General features: G+C 39.5%; 1 protein-coding gene across 2 annotated transcripts in view; it reads left to right on the top strand.

Annotated features, from left to right (window-relative positions):
- Positions 1 to 14,388, top strand: part of SLC22A23 (solute carrier family 22 member 23) — a 277,033-nt gene that overhangs the window by 256,056 nt on the left and 6,589 nt on the right. The gene's annotated exons all lie outside the window — the stretch shown is intronic.

Below are 14,388 nucleotides of genomic sequence, written 5' to 3'. Positions count from 1 at the left end.
TGGTAAATGGGCACTCAGATCCATTCCCACTCAAAAGCCAGGCACCTATGATTCTCCCAACTGTCCCAAAAAAACTTAGTTGCAGCCATCCGGCTCCCTACCTCAAACTATTCACCTGTATTGGGCTCTTCATGTGTTTGTTTGGGGATGAAAGGGGGATACATGATGGGTAGAGAGTCAACGCAGAGCCTTGATGCCTGATATATGCTGTTTGTAGTACCTCTGATCCCCTTGGCCAGTAGTCACCAATATTTTTGGCCTTCAATTCCTCTATCAATTAAGGGGGAAAAAATCTTAGTAAGCATTCTGGGGAAAAGAGACAGGTGGAAGATTTCCCCAATGGAGGGAGTTAGGCTCTATCAACCCTGCCTGAGAAGCTGATGCCTGAATCAAAATGGCAGAAACTGAGAACTTCCAAAGAAGTAGGAGGGATGGAATGGAGGAGCCTTGGCCTTTTGTGGGGGTAAAGTGGGCATGATGAGGTTAGAAAAAAGCATAATAGGTTGTTTCTGCCCTCCCATCTTTCCCCATTCTTGATGGCGTGATTGCACATGCCATGGCCCTTACTTTGGAAACTGCTGCCCCAGGGTGTTCTGCAAGGAGAATGCTGCTCTGAAGGAGTAGAAAGGATTTCTTCATCTGGGAGTTCCCCATACCATTGAAATCACAGATGCACACCATGACCCCAATTTATTTTCCTTTATAAATTGTAACATTCATATTGATTTTTTTAAAACCCTTATCATCTGTCTTCGTATTGATTCCAAAGCAGAAGAGCAGTAAGGGCTAGGCAATTGGGGTTAAATAACTTGCCCAGGTCACACGGCTACCCAGGACCTCCCACCTCTAGGTTTGGTGCTCTTCCACTGTGCTCCCTAGCTGCCCCTTTCACAGTGATTTTTTAATTGTTTCTAATGGCAAGACTGAATGGTAGATAAAGGTAAACTCAACAAACACTTGAAGTCACCGAGTTATTTCATCACAGAACCATGAAAGATTAGATCTTAAATGCCTAACAGCAAAATCTCAATTGCAAAGGATGGAATAATGGCTGTGTAATTCCTGTTTGTGACTTCTGCAAGCACTTATCTTGATTCATAGTAAAAACCAGAAATGATGAGGGTGGGGAGCACTGGGCTGAGAAACAAGACGATTCAATCTAATAAGCATTTATTCAGTGAAGACAAAAATAAAAAGCAGTCTCTGCCCTCAAGGAGCTTACATTCTACAGGGGGTTACATCAGGTTACAAAAGAAATCAATTATAATGAAGTACACTTATCAAAATACGTTTCTTAATGCAAATGAAATATTATTTGTAAAGCACTTAGAGTACTATAGATATATATATAGAGAGAGTACTATATATATAACATTTACAAATGTTAGTTATTATTTTAAGTGGCTCTGATACTTGTTCATATAAAAATTCAATTAATATCAAAATAATAGTCTGTATTTAATGCCTTAAAGTTTAACAAAGCACTTTCCTCACAACAGTCTTCCAGGTAGTTAATATGTACCTTATTGTTATCTACATTTTACAGATTATTATTTACATTTTACAAATCTCCTAACTAGCTAGTGACAGAGCCAGGACTAGAACCCAAGTCTCATAATTCTGAGTAAAGGGTTCTCTTCATTATTCCATGTTGTTGTTCAGTTGTTTCAGTCTTGTTCAACTCTTCAAGACCCAGAGTGATTTGCAATTTCCTTCTCCAGCTCATTTTACAGATGATGAAACTGAGGCACAGTGTTAATCGACTTGCCCATAGTCACATAACTAATAAGTATCTGAGTCCAGATCTGAACTCAGGTCTTCCTAACTTCCAGGCCTCCTAGCTGCCCCACTATTCTGTAGTGCCTCTCACCCAATCATAAGCTTTTGGATCTAGTATTATTAAAACCTAGCTTTCTTGACTTCAAATACTACATTTTTCTATATTATGCTTATATTTATGGCAGAAATTAGGAACTGAGGTGATTATTAAGCTCTGGCTAAAACACCCAGTTCAATACCAAGTTCACCTTGTTTGCCCAATTTTCCCACCCCAAAATGCATACAGACCAACACAAGTCCAGAGCAAGCTATGAATGGAACGATTAATTTCGCCTCTGGGACTAAGTGATTTTTTTTTAAGTTTGTATCTTTTTCCTGCAAGTTTTCAAATAATCATGCTGACAAGAGTTTCATATGACCTCATTTTGATTCATTCTCTTGGAATTTTTACAATATAATTCAAGCCTGAAGGCTTTTCAGTATCTGTTGGGGTTTTTTTAACTATTTTAAAATCATATCTTTAAAGAAAAAGCAATTATTAGGTGCACAGTAATTCATTTTTCTCAGATCATCCTGAGCAAGTCAGGCTAACCCGATAAAAGTGGTTTATTTCATGGCCACAGTGACAGAATATTTGAAGTCCATATATCAACTTCAGTTGAGGTTTTTTCCCTCTAAATTAATTTTTTTTGTCATGTTCTAATAAGGAATGTTCTAAGGACTGTCATCAGTGGAACCCAAATCAAGATCTGATCTTGGTTGGTAGTTCTGAGACAAGCAATATCTTGCCTTTCTTTTACCTGGTTACATACATTCTATTCTTCTAGTGATTCTCTCGATTTACTTTGGGACTGTGACTTGGTTGATCTTATTATCTGTTATTGCAGTTCTATTCTTAGCAAGCTAAACCAGAAGCTACACGGCTTCCCTCTTACTCCTTCTCATAAATCTGGAACAATTATTTTAGCCTATAAGCTCACAAAATGTGACTTGCCAAAATGAGTAGCTCAGTTTTAAACCTTCATTACATTTCCCCTTGCTTACAACTGACCAAAGCAATTTAATTTACCAAACATTAATTAAGTGCCTACTATGTGTTGGGCACTGGAGTTACAAAACAATTCTTGCCCCTGCAGAGCTTTAATTCTACTGGAATGTTAAATAGAGTTTCCCCTGAGGACAAAGAGAGAGCTAGAAGGAGGAATGAAGGCAATCTTGGACCCTTCCCCACAATAAAAGCCCCAAGAGGAATTGTCAGTGTGGGGCTGGCCTTAAAGAGGGCTATTTCATGTAGAAATGACCACAGGGATAGTCAGATGCTCTAAGCAGAGGAGAGCCCAGCCACTGAGGGAAGTTCCAGGGTGAGATAATTTGAAGTCTTGGGGTCACCAGGTTGAAATTCCACTAGAGCATGTTGTGAATGAAACACTCCTTTCCACCTTTGTCATTTACTCATTCCTTAACTCCCTCTCACATAAATCATCCCAAGCCAAAGACAGCCAGGTGAGGCCGATTTGTCTAGGAGGAGAGGGGATTCTGTACACAAAGCAACCCTTTTCCATAATGATGGCAGAATGGCATTTTTTCCTTCCAAACAACAAATATTTCCAATAATTAAGAGTAATTGCCTCAGAAAACCACTCAACTATTCAGTCATTCGGCTATAATTTTTCTGGGTTTAGAACTATAAAAGGTCAGGAGCACTTCCTCTTAGTGAATATCAATTAAATTTTTGAAGTTTTGAAGATTTTGTTTCAGAAAGCCAACACCTGGACTCTCAACCTTGGCCCAGGTTCACTTTAGCATTTTGGAATAAGCCAGTGCCAAAGGGATCCTCAGAATTTATTTGTGGGCCTGCATTTCAAACACCAACCCACTCTCTCAGAGCTAGGGATTTCCAAGTAGCAGCAGAAATTCAGTCAGGGAGTAAGCTTTTATCATTTACTGTGTGCCAAGCATTGTGCCAGGTGCTGAAAATACAAAGGCAAAGGATGAAAGAATCTGTTCTTTCAAAGATCAAGAAAAAAATTAGATATACACATATCTTTTGTTGTGTGATGCCTTCTATGATGTAGTGAGGAAGGGGCTGAGATACCTGGGAATCAAATATATTAAATAAATAAATTTTAAAAATAAAAACAACTGAACCTAAAGAAAAAGAAAAAGAAGAAAAGAAAAAGATGAAAGAGAGGAGAGAAAGAGAAATGTGGGGCAAAAGAAGAAAAGAGAGGAGGTGCTAGAACATAACTGGGGAATACCCGCAGTTAAGGAGCATAATATGGTAGTTCCCTCAAAAGAGGAAACTAAAAGAAGCAAACAGGTAGGTAAGAGGAGAACCAAGAGGGAGAAGTATTACAAAAAAGCTGACAGGAGAAGATATCCAGGAGGAAAAGACGGCCAGAAATATTAAATGCAGCAGATAGTTTGAGAAGGGTAAGAACCAAGAAAAGATCATCAGACTTGGCCATTAAAAAATCATTGGTAACTTTGGAGACAATCGTTTCAATTGAGTGAAGAGTTGGAACCTAGATTGCAAAGAGTAGATTAATGAGTAAGAGAGGTGAGTGGAGGGAGTCAATGAGTATAGGCATTTCAAAACATTTGGTGAAGAAAGGAAAGATAAAGGGAAATAGTTTATATCTTGAAGAGATGGTAGGGTCTAGCTTGGATTTTTTTTTAAAACATAGGGGAGACATGGTCACATTTAAAAGTCAGTAGGGAAGGAACTATTATGTAATAGACAGGTTAAAGATTCAAAGGAGAAGGGGTGATTGAAGTTGCATTGGAGAAGATGGAGGAAATGGGATCAAATGCATATGTAAAGGGTTGTGGCTATGGCATTGGAGACTGACGGTTATTTTTGAGATGAAAATTGGAGAAGGATCATCAAATAGCATCAGTTTTCTTTGTAAAGTATAGGAGGTCCTTACCTAAGAGAGGGTGGAACAGAGATGGGGCAATAGAGAAGAAAATAAGTAAGAGAAAAGAAAATGTGGGGAATAGTTTCTGTGTAGAGTGAAGTCAAAAAGAAATAAAAGGATTTACCTTCCTGAAGTGAGAGCCCAGTTCAAGTTGGATAACATGCATTTATAATGTTCCCAGTCAGCATAGCTGTAGAAGATCAGAATTGGCCATTAAGAGATTTTGTTAACTTTGGAGAGAACAATTTCAGTTGAATTATGAGGTGAGAAGCCAGACTTCAAAGGGTTAAGAAATGAGTCAGAAAAAAAGAGAGCAGAATCAGCAAAAATAGCTGATTTCCATTTGGCAGCCCATGAATTGAAACAGAGGAAACAGATGGTGAGTATAAAGCAGGGCTGATGTTTGGCTAGAGATAAGCATGGATAGAGAGGATGGAAGATTTAAGAGCAAAGGACAATATGGAATTGAAATGGCTAACTACAGGGTCAAGATTGGAAAAGGAAGAAAATGAAGTAAGAACAGAGTGAATAGCTTGAGAAAGTACTGTGGAATGGAGGGACTGGAGGGCTGGATGAAGGCAAATAATAGGTTTGGGAGAGGTGAGTCATTGGGAAAGATGGAAGAGTAGGAGGTTATGGTCAGATAGAAGAACATAAGAATTTCTAATTAAAGAACTCAGTAACAGATCCAGTGTGCCACTATTCCATGTGCAGCTGGGGTGAAGGAACAGGTCATGGGATTTAGGGAGGCTTAGTGCGGATGCTGAAGTTCCTTAGTATAAGTAGAGTAGCTGGAGGGAAAAAGAAGATGCTGAGTCCGGTTGAGAAAGGAAGAGGAATGACTTTGGGGCTACTGTATACAACTGCCACCATGTTTTCGGAATGGGAAACATTTTGACTATGAAGGAGAGGTTATGCTGAGTGATGTGGGAAGGGAAAAATCTGGAAATGGCAGAGGAGATTACTCTGATTCCTGTTCTGGGACTGTTGTGTCAGAGGGGGAAAGAAGGCAGAGCCAGGGCTAGAGAGGATGCTTGGAGACGCTGTCCTTAAGGGAAAGCCGGGTCTCAGGGAGGGCTAATAGATGGAAGGTGATATGAGAAAACAAGATCTAGGAGAAAGGTAAATTTGTTCACTCTAGAACAGGAATTCCAGAGGGCACAATTGAAGGGGGGGAGTAGGGCATGGGCATAGAGGGGGCAAGAGAATGGGAAGCAAAAACTGTTGATAATCTGCTATGTGTCTCATTATTGATTAATACAGAGAAAGGGAGGGAAGCAAGAGGTGGGAGGTTGTTAGCCATTGCTGTTCAGTCATTTCAGTTGTGTCCAACTCTTTGGAGTCCCATTTGGGATTTTCTTTTTATTGGGAGAGGGATAAACATTTATTTTTTATTTAGTTTATTTTTTCTATATTATTCATTTTTGTGAGTGATCTTATAAAACCAAATCCCCAAAACATAAACCTAGCATTTGGCAGATACTAGAGTGGTTGCCATTTCCTCCTCCAACTTATTTTACAAAGGAGGAAACTGAGGTAACTAGGGTTAAGTGACTTGCCCAGAATCACACAGCCAATAAGTGTCTGAGGCTGGATTTGAATTCATTTCTTCTTGACTCCATGCCTGACATTCTATCTACTTCACCTCCCTGCCATTAGGGAATCAAACTCCATCCTCCATGATAGGTGGGGATGTTCATCACTATACCATAGTGGGTAGCAAATTAATAGCAAAGATCAGAGTCCCCAAGATTGTTTAAGGGTGCCTGGCCTGGTCTGGGTAGCAAGGAAATAGATTGAGACCATATCTGGCTGAAACAATACTGTTCCTTTGATTTGGAATAGAATGCCTTTGAGAGGCCCTCCTGAACCCAACTGTCTTCTCAGTCTTTTGCTACAACAAAGTCATCCCCCCTCCCCCTGCCCAGCAACTATTTCATCAACTGTTATTATAGTCCATCAGAATAATTTTTGCCATCTTTTTCCCCTGCTGGGGGAGGGGGGGAGAAAAAAGAGGCCATATATGGTATTATAGGCTGAACACTAAATTGGAAACCATGAAATCTGGATTCTAGTCCTGGCTTTGTTACTAATTAACCGCATGACTTTGGGGGAGTTGCTTTCCCTCCCTCAGCCTCAGTTTCTTCATCCATAGACTAATGGGGTTAGACTAACTGACCTCTAGCAGTGTGATTCCAGGATCTGATGGGAAGAGTGTGAGAAGGCATGAAATTGTCAGTGAGACTAATTCAGTGGCCCTTCTCATGTTCAGAGCCAAATTCTTCCACGTCTCCTTTGAATCATTTGTACACAGCTTGCTCATTCCCATCTATGGTCTCGAGCACTTTATTCCTTTCCCTTGAACACCCTCCCAGCTCTTCTAGATCTAGCTCAAAACTCTCCTCCTCCAAGAAACTTCCTGAAATAACTCCACCCACTCATCTCTCCTTTCCCCTAGCACTTGTACACCCATATTTTATGCCATATTATCTCGCAGTTGTTCTCTAGTTATATGTGTCTATGTATTGCCTACCCAACTGGGTTGTAAGCTCAGCAGCAGATTGAGTGTTTTCTGCTTTGCTTATTTTCTCCTTAGTGGTGTGTTGTTGTTGTTTTAAATGTCGCTGAACATGACTATGGAATAACCTAAAAAAAAAATGGAAAAGGATCCTGAATACCTGGGTGTTCCACATCTAGTTCTATTATTTGTGGTTGTTCAGTTGTTTCAGTCTCATCTGATTCTGTGACCCCATTTGAGATTTTTGGGCAAAAACACTGGAGTGGTTTGCCATTTCCTTCTCCAGTTCATTTTACAGATGAGGAAACTGAGGCAAATAAGATAAAGTGACTTTGCTCAACTACTCTAATAATCATTGCTTACATTAATATATCCCTTTATTATTTTAAAGTACTTCCCAAACATTGTATCATTTAAGATTTGAAAAAAACAAAAAACAAAAGGCAAGTATTATTAGCCTTACTAGAAAGAAGAGGAAATAGGAATTTCGCAAGGTCATGCAACAATTGAGTAGACAAATCAGGTCTTCTGAATTCAGTTGTGATTGAAAGTACTTCTGTAGCCCTTTGTGCAAAAGCAAAATAGAATCATTTTGGAAAGTTCTCAGTGAGCACTTGATGTCTGATTTATTCAGCCCAGTAAAACAACCCACAATCTGTTGGGTGGGTGAATGATTGGCTCAGAAGGGCCAGGTCCTGGGGATCCCAAAGCCCTTAATTTCAGGCTTCTACTCAAAAATGATCACTTTCCCTGCTGAATGATGGAGAGAGAAATCTAGTGATTGGGAATCTGGGAGTGTTTCTCTGCTTACTGATATTTGGAATCTGTTCAAAATCTCCAAAAGATGATGACCTGATAAAGTCTAATAGTGGATGGTCACTTAGAGTCATCAAACTGTTTTGGTCTCAATACCCACCTTTTGGCTTGTTAGTAAATGTTCCTACATGCCCTGTTCAATCAGAAAAAGGATAAATTTTAGCATTTACTGTGAGTATGCATAATAGTAACAATAGCTAGCACTAGTATGGCACTTTAATATTTGCAAATCAGTTCACATCTGTTATCTCATTTGAGTCTCACTACAATACAAGGAAGTAGGTGCTACTATTATCCCATCTTACAGGTAAGGAAACCAAGGCAGGCAAGTTAAATGACTTTCCCAAGGTCACACTGCTCGTAAGTGACTGCTACAAGATTTAAACTCAAGTCTTCTTCAGTTCAAGATTTAAATTCAGGTCTTCTTCACTCCATAACAATTCCCCCTACTTACCTAAAGATTTTGTTTTTCTTTTCTAAGGACACAGCTAGAATTTTGTTAATTTTATTTCATTAGGATAATGTTATTTATCAAATATTTGCTATATTCTTTTTTTTTTTTAATCCTTACCTTCTGTTTTAAAATCAATACCAAGTATTGGTTCCAAGGCAGAAAAAGAATAAGGGCAGGGCAACTGGGATTAAGTGACTTTTCCAGAGTCACAGAGCTAAGAAGTATCTGAGGGAAGTTTTGAACCCAGAACCTTCCCACTCTAGGCCTGACTCTCCATCCATGGGGCTACCTCGATGCCCCTCTTGACAAGCTTCTCTCGTATTCCCTAGGAGACGCAACAGCAGGGAATCTCTGACTTAAAGATTCAGTGATGGAGAGATGTTGCATGTGAAGAATAGTTTTTATTGATCCATCAACAGGCTGCCGAGTATATAACACAGAGCGAGATATAGCATGGTGCGCGCACACACACACACACACACACACACACAAGCAAGTCACAATTCCTCTCAAGATATACACTTGTAAAATGTTCAATAATGGTTCAAGGCAATGTATGACTAAGTGACAAAGATCAGCAGTATGTTCAGGTTAGATAGAGTCCACTTAAGACTTTTTAGTCCTTCTGTTTATTTCCTCATCTATAAAATAGGTATAAGGGGCAGCTCTGTAGCTCAGTGGCTACTCAGGTCTGGAGGTCAGAACATACGAGTTCAAATCCAGTCTCAGATATTAGTTCTGAGGGGAAATCATGTAACTCATTTGCCTAGGAAGCAGATAGTCACCTCATAAATAAAGTAAAATCTGAGTTCAAATCCAGCCTCGGACACTTACTAGCCCTGTGACCCTGGGCATGTCATTTAGCCTCTGTTTGCCTTAATCCACCATAGAAGGAAATGGTAACTCCCTCCAGTATGACCATTTGTGACCATAGGTTCACAAAGAGTCGGATGCTCCTAAAGAGCAAAATGGGTCTGCTGTGAAGATACCTCCCCATCCTTCAATTCCCAAAAAGGAAGAGAAGTTCTTGGGTAAAAGGTCTTGAGTGTAACTAAAGGTAACAGTTGTAATTTATGTTTTTCCTAGTGGAACAATTTCCTTAATTCTTCCCTTAAGCCCCTGCTGCCCTTCCCTAGCCCAACAACTGTAGCATGGAGTCAGGGTGGCCTGGGGGTTCTTCAAGACTCCATTGGAGCACAACAGCAGAGCACATACCCAGTGAGCATCTCAGAAACGTGACCACCAAGAGATGAGTTGTTTGATCACAGTGACTCATGAAGATAGTCATTGGGTAAGGCACGGAGAGACTAAGTCAGTAGAATTGACCCCCAACCAGGTGACTTCAAGCATAGGTTGAGGTTGAAGCATTTTGAAAAGTCCAATGACATTTGCAAACAGCAAAATGGTAGCCAATGGATGTGGTCAAAATAAATGGGTCGTTTGTTTTTTTAACTTCAAATTGGCTTTAAAAGTAGCAAAGACACATTTGGGGGAAATGGCCCCCTTAGTGTGGCTGCACTTTCTGAAGTTGTCTAAGTAATGACCAAGGTTGGATCATTTTCCCCAAGAATTGGTGCCATTCAAATATGAACTAAGCCTGGCCTCTAGTGTCAATGTGGAGAAATGCAGAAAGTTTATCTCAGTACAAGCTATCTCTTAAGCCAGCTTACAAAAGAATTATTATGTTCCAAAAGTTCAGTTTTAAGTTGGTCATTTGGAACCCTGAATGGCAGAAGGCCAATCCAAAAAAGTCTACTTAACTTACTTAAATAAGATTGCTGAAGATAGGATGGATCCCAAACCCCCATATGTCATCAGGTTGCTTTGAGGAAATGCATTTAGCATTCAACAACATCAGACAAGCCTTGGTCCAGAGTCTTAAAGAACCCCAGGGCCACCCCGGCTCCATGCTACAGTTGTTGGGCTAGGGAAGGGCAGCAGGGGCTTAAGGGAAGAATTAAGGAAATTGTTCCACTAGGAAAAGCATAAATCACAACTGTTACCTTTAGTTACACTCAAGACCTTTGTTAAAGGTGATTTAAACGGGTGACTGGGATTTTACTCAACCCAGTTAGAGAGAGAGATGTTCCTCTCAGGCTCAGAGAGCCAGGAACTTCTCTTCCTTTTTGTGAATTAAAGACCTGAGAAGCATGGACTCCCCCTACTTCCAGTTACTGGGGTCAAGAATTGGGAGAAAGAGAGAATGGAGTCTAGGGAAAGGGAGGAGGCTCCCCCATTATTATTAGAACATTTGGGGGCCCCATCTGGCTCCCTGGTCACTTTTCTTCCAAAAGCTCTAAGGGTACATTCACATTTTCTTTCTACTTCCACTACTTCTGGCATAAGACCAGCCTCTCCTTTAAGGTACACCTGTGGAACAAAACTCCCTCTCTGCACCTAGAAAATATCTGATACATTATATTATATCCTCCTCGGTCCTTTTGTAGATTTGTATGCTTTATTTACTACTAGAAACAAAGAGAAGAAGCATGAAATTGGAGACAAAAGACTGCCCGCCAAGCCTGCAAGACCTGTGCAGGTCTGGGTCTTAAACTAATAGACCAGTTAAGAATAATGGCAAGCCAAAAAGTCCCTTCTCTGGCATTTTTTCTCTTTTTCGTCTTGCTGAGTAAGTGCTCCATTTAGATCATTTTTCTGTTGGGAATAAACCTGCTCCCAGCACAAAGTTGAGCAGATTTCATTTCCTTCAACTGAGGACAATGACCAGACTGCAACATGTGCATATGTCTCAGTATTGTCTGTGTCCTATATATTTCTGCAGATCTAAGCACATTTGGGCATTCCGTGCTTTAAGAAATGTGGAGTCAGTCACTCTGCTTGCCCCTGCTGATCCAGAGAGAGGCTGAGTTTATTTCTCTTTCTCTCCAAGAAAAGGCCTGAATTGGTGTTTAATCAGAGGCAGCTTAGCCATCACAATGGATGGAGCTAAGACCTAAGTTCAAATCCAGCCTCAGACACTTAGTCATCGTGTGTCTCTGGGCAAGATACTAACTTGTGAGTGCCTCAGGTTCCTCTGCAATAGGATAATAATTACCCTACAGGATTATTATAAGGATAAAATGAGAAAACATTTGTTAAGGTGTTTTGCAAACCTTTAAAGTTCTATATAAACTCTAGCTATATCATTATTATAATTACTATTATTATTAACAGGGGCCTGGGGGATGGATGATGAATCTGTTCCCTCGGGTATGTGGCATGTCACAAAGACATCCCCTCCTGAGCTTATGAACACTGTCATATCTATCTGACGTTTCTAAGTAGTTATTTTAGGTGGGAGTGTTATTTATTAATTTGTTATTAGTTACTTCTTAATAGAGGCATTGAATTATGCAGAACTTTATATTTTGAGCTTCCAGACTTTACCTGCCCATTTATTTAAATGATTTTACCTGCCCATGTAGGAACATAGGATCTTGGAGCTGGAAGAGAAACTTAGAATTCATCACATTCAATCTTCTTGTTTTTCAGATGAGGAAACTGAGGCCTGTAGAGATCAAATTACTTATCCAAGAGCATAGCACAAGTAGAAATAGCTTATGGAATTTGGGCTGGAGGGGCACATAGTATTATAATAATGATAGCTAATATTGATGTAAGAGTTTAAGATATCCAAAGCACTTTACATCCATGATCTTCATTTTGATCTTTGTAACAACCCTGTGAGGTGGGTGCTCTTTTTATCCCCATTTAACAGATAAGGAAACTGAGGTTTAAGGAAGTTGAATCAGTAAGTATCAACAGTGGGATTTTATACCCAGGTCTCTCCTATCTCTGTGCCTAGCCAGAGCTCTTTTCATTATACCAAAATGTCCCTTGCTAAGAAATTACTATTCCCTACCCCACCCACCCCCCAAAATAGCATCCTCCACATTTTGGTTTCTCCTTTTTAACTTTTGCACAAAGTCTTGCTTTGTAAAAATTATCCCCAGGACACTGATTCCTATATACCAGCCCCTGGTTCCTATGCTGATTTCTCATAGTGTAGGCTGCCCACATGTATGGGCTTTGGTCTCCATTGTAAATGAATGGTTATGAAAGGGAAGAATAAGTGAAAAATGGAGGTGTAGACCTATGTGGCTGCTCCCTGTCTGCACACACTTCAGCAACAGGGATTTGTTAATAAGTAATACAAATCAATGGTTTTCCTACTGTCTCCCAATAATTTCCATCTTCTATTTACAAGTCACATTAGTGCCATCTACATTTTAATAATGCTTACTCTTACTCCTGTTGCACTAAGTATTATCCAACCATACCTTAAGGACAAAAAGTATCACTTTGTAGGCTCTCTTGAAGAAACACATCTTGACTTTCTAAGAATAATATTTAATAATATGAGAAGCCCACTTCCACCCTGCTGTGATTACTAACTACTTCATAGGCTCCATCCATGTCTCTACCCATCAAGACCAATAATAATCTATTCCTATACTTGCTCTCTTCTCCTTTTTCCCCACCCCATATTTACTAAAGTGTTGCAAAAATATATTTAAGGATTTGTTTTTTCCTTTGCATGATATTCTTTATTTGGTAGCACTGAGAATCTAATAAGAAATTGGACTTGTGGTTTTAGCCATAAAGGGAACTCCTCTGTGAGGAAATTCCTCTATCAGTGCAGGTGCCTGGCAACTTCTCTGCAATTTATAATCTCAAAGCTGCCTTGGGCACTAAGAAGTTAAAAAACTTACCAAGAGTCACACAGCCAATATGGACAAGACTTGGGACTTGAACTCAGGTCTTCTTGGCTCCTTGGAAAAGTTCACAACCTAATGGGAAAGACAACATGTAAACCTGATAGTGGAATCTTTTTTTTTAACACTTATTTCCTTCAGTCTTAGAATCAATACTGATCCAAGTCAGAAGAGTGGTAAGGGCTAGGCAATGGGGGCTAAGTGACTTGCCCAGGGTCACTTAACTACATAGTCAAATCTTGAACAAACCAGGTGGTCAGATCTCTTTTTTTTTTTAAACCCTTACTTTTCTGTCTTAATATCAATTCTAAAGTAGAAGAGTGGCATGAACTAGGCAATCAGGGTAAAGTGACACTAGATATGAAGTGTCCAAGGCCACATTTGAACCCAATTCCAGGCTTGGCTCTCTATCTACTATGCTACCCAAATGGTTGAAAGAATAATATTGTCGTTATTTATCCTAATTGTCTTATTAATTTCTCACTTCCACATATTCTCTACCTCAATAATACCCCTTATTCTCCTAGTATTTATTGCTTATGAAGCAGGAATTGGTCTAGCTTTACTTGTAACAATCTCATACACATACGGTAATGACTATGTTCAAAATCTTAATCTTTTACAATGCTAAAAATTTTATTCCCAACCTTAATATTAATCCCACTAACCTGATACTCAAAAAAATCTTGATTATAAATTAATACAACTTCCTATAGCCTCATAATTAGTATTATTAGCTTACCACGACTATATCATAATTGTGACCACAAAAATATGGTTTTCAAGATTGTGAATTGCCAAAACTGTAAAGATAATTTTAGTGTCTTGATTTTAATCAAAAATAAGTGGTCGCCATGGTATGAAATATACCCAAGTCAGCTGGGTTTTATGGAGATTTTAATTAATACAAATGAAGGAATTAAGGAAAGGGAGAGAGAGAGAGAATAAGTGAACATAGTATGAAGGGTCTAGGCCAAATGGCCCAGGCCTGAGCCTTAAGAGAGACTAGTCAGTCTTTAATAACTCACCACAAGATTTGTCCCACCACGGCAAACTCCCAAACTGAACTATGAACTCCAACTAGTCTGAACTCCAACTACAAAAAATCCACCTGAGCTCCTTCCTTTTAAAGAAATTTTCTCTTGTGTCACCTCCCCTAAATTTTCACATCTACCAATCACAGTA

Source organism: Monodelphis domestica, chromosome 3 (genome assembly GCF_027887165.1).
Source record: "Monodelphis domestica isolate mMonDom1 chromosome 3, mMonDom1.pri, whole genome shotgun sequence".
Classification (NCBI taxonomy): domain Eukaryota; kingdom Metazoa; phylum Chordata; class Mammalia; order Didelphimorphia; family Didelphidae; genus Monodelphis; species Monodelphis domestica.
The sequence above is the reverse complement of the archived record's forward strand: the minus strand, read 5'-3'. Positions and strand labels throughout refer to the sequence as shown.